Here is a 3558-nt window from a genome sequence, read left to right as displayed (position 1 = left end):
ACCAGCCTGGTCTACAAGAGCTAGTTCCAGGACAGGCTCCAAAACCACAGAGAAACCCTGTCTCGAAAAACCAAAAAAAAAAAAAAAAAAAAAAAAAAAGAACACTAGCTGCTCTTCCAGAGGACCTAGGTTTAATTCCTAGCATAACAGTCCTCTATAACCCCAGTTCCAAGGGATCTGACACCCTCTTCTGGACTCTGAGGCACTGGATGCATACTATATAGGCATACATATAGGCAAAACAACCACACACAGTATTTAATTAGTTAAAAAAGCAGTGCTATGAGGTATACAATATATTTTATCATATTCTTTTGTTTCTTCCAACTTCTCATAGATCCTCCCCATTTCCCTACCCACCCAACTTGGTGTCCACTTCCCCTTCTCAGTGCTGGGGATTTTGCCAGGCTTGGGTCTGCGCAGGTCCTGTGTGTGTTGTCACAGTCTCTGTGAGCTCATATGTGTTTCATGTTGTGTCTAGAAGACACTGTTTCCTTGGAGTCAATCATGACCTCTGGCTTTCACAATCTTTCTGTCTCCGCTTCAGCATAGATCCCCGAGCTTGGAGGACCAGGGTTGGATAAAGACATCTCATTTAGGACTAAATACTCCGAAGTCTCTCACTCTCTACACCTTGTGTCAGTTATGGGTATCTGTTAATTCCCATCTACAGCAGGAAGAAGCTTCTCTAATGAGGGGTGAGGAATGCTATAAGGAGTCATAGGACTCATTTTTTGCCATGTTCCTTTAGCTGAATAATAGCTATAGTTTTTTTCCCCTGGGGCTCATCCATAGGATTTCATATCTCATGGTAACATTAAAAAAATAATTAAATAATTCAATACTGACATTAGTAGCATAGCAATATGAAGAAGAACAAACAGAGTTAGGAGCTATAAAGCTGAAACATTGTTCAAAATGATAAAGGCATTCATTTATGGTGAAAGTCAATTACATGTTATAATAGTTAGGATGGAAACTAAATATAATAATTATAAATTTATACCACTTTCATTGCAATATAGTTCATATTCCATACATCCACACATTTAAAATCCACAATTCAATGAATTTTAGCATGTTCCATTTGCTAAAATACACAAATGTTACTGTTTTGTAATTTTTGGCATCCTTGACTTTCCTAAATACATAAAATTAGTTCTAACAGGTTTTTGTGGTATCTTTGGGGATTGCTATATGTAAAATTTTGTAAATAAAAACAAGTTAACATTTTCCTTTTGTGTTTGAATGCCTTCATGTTTTTTGATTGTATGGTTTTTTTTCCTGGCTTACTTGTTCTAGCTAAGAATTCCAGTAGTGGTTGGGCAGTGATGGCACATGCCTTTAATCCCAGCACTTGGGAGGCAGAGGCAGGTGAATCTCTGAGTTCTAGGCCAGCCTGATCTACAGAGTAAGTTCTATTACAATCAAGGCTACCCAAAGAAACCCTGTCTTAAAAAATAATAAAACAAAAAATCCAGTACTATATGTTTTGTTTTTCATGTTAGACAAGAAGTTTTTAATTTTCACAATTGTGATATTAGCTGTAGACTTGTGAGATATGACTTTTTTGTTTTGAAATACCTTCTCTCTTTATGTAGATTCTGATTTTTGAAACAATGTGTGTATGTGTGTATATCAAATTGCATGGTTATGGAGCAATGTCTAGAAAAACAAACAATTCATTTTTATTGGTTATTAGGAATATCAATGGAGGGTTTAAGTGTCAATAAAAATATAAAAGAAAACTTGATACTTTTCAAAACTTTTTCATTATTTAAAAATGCATGTGGGATAATTTACACAGAAGTGTCCTTTAAGAATATGTAGACATCAACATGAAAGTATGACCAAAAAAATTAGTGATGAGGAGTCTGCAATTATAAGATTTCAGAAAAGGTTTTTCTTACAAATACTTGAATTCATTGTTTCAATTTATTAAAGAAAAAAGTTTTGTTGTGGAATATTAGCTGAAAATGTGGTTTTGCTGTGGAACATTTGTTTAGTTATGTAAAGGTGTGCTGCATTCTTTTATATTGCATTTGTGTAACTCTGTGAAGCTGTGTTCCATTGCCTGTCTAAAACACCTGATTGGTCTAATAAAGAGCTGAATAGCCAATAGCTAGGCAGGAGAAAAAATAGGCAGGCTGACAAGCAGAAAAAATAAATATGAGGAGAAAAAGAGAAGATCGAGGAGCAAGAAAAGGCGAAGAAGAGTAGGACATCAGGGAGCAGTCACCCAGCTACACAGCCAGTCACAGAGTAGGAAGTAAAGAAAGGTATACAGAAATAAAGAAATGTAAAAGCCAAGAGGCAAAGGGTAGTTGGGATAATTTAAGTTAAGAAAAGCTGGCTAGAAGTAAGCCAAGCTAAGGCCAGACATTCATAATTAATAAGACTCTTTGTGTGTATTTATTTGGGAGCTGGATGGCAGGTCCCCAAAGAGTAAACAGTAAAAAAAAAAAAACTACAAAGATGTTTCATTATTAATGGCAATAAATAAAAATAAAGGTAGAAAGTTAAAGAAAGGAAATGGATGAAGAAGCCAAAGTAGAATTAGAAAACAGGCAATGAAACATTCAGAAATACGATGGAAACATGGCTTTGCGTTTCTGTGATTGGAACCTGTCACTATGACCCCAGTGTCAGGGGCTCCCACAGATTCTTTCTCTTTTTTAACCATTTCCTTTTTTAAGATTTGTTTTTTATTTGTATTTATTTTTATAATGCCTTTTAAGATATTTTTGAGATTATCCAATAGACATGCTAACTCTCAAGTGGGAAACTAGAGAGGCCTCAATCCTAGACAAAGAACAGGCAGCTGAGGGAATGCTGAGAGTGAGGGAAACAATGTTGCTCAGGGAGCACCAATTGGCTATCCTATACCAAATGGTCATTCCTAGAAACATACACGCACAAGTAACATTATAAAGACTAAGAAGGTTGTATTTATATCTCTAGGAATACATAAATGCATATATTTAACAACAATTAAAGACCATTGAAGTAGATTCTGGGACTGAATCCCAGGTCCTCTGGAAGAATGGAAAGTGCTCCTAACCAGCTCTCCAGCTCTGGTTTTACTGTTTCTTGGATGACTATCACCTATATATTAACTCTAGATAACTGACTACCTATCTATGTATACTTAGCATGGACTTCTCTGAGAAGTTAGGTAGTGAACCCACAGCAGAGTATTTCTGGTAGAGTCCTTTACTTTCCCTGCTTTTTGTGTGATCTAACTGGTATGGGCAAGGTAACTGTTTTCTTAGATTTGCTTATTCAAAGTGATATCATGGTTCATTATGCCCAGCTACCAAATTCCATTATCCAGTCCATCAACTGCTCCCAGCTCTGTGTCAGTAAAAACAACCCTGCACCAGCCAGCACCCACCCAGACTATAAAACAGGTTTCAGATTTCCACAGTGAATCACATCCTTGAGATGTTAACAGGAGCCTGCTTTTCCCAGACAAATATGTCTTTCCTTGAGGGTGGCACCTTTCATTTTCCACCCACACACCATCCATAAAAGTCCTTTAATCATCTTTAACTCTAT

Source organism: Microtus oregoni, unplaced genomic scaffold (assembly GCF_018167655.1).
Source record: "Microtus oregoni isolate MIOR12 unplaced genomic scaffold, Mior012 000108F_ref0000382, whole genome shotgun sequence".
Lineage (NCBI taxonomy): Eukaryota > Metazoa > Chordata > Mammalia > Rodentia > Cricetidae > Microtus > Microtus oregoni.
Note: the sequence above shows the minus strand (reverse complement) of the source record.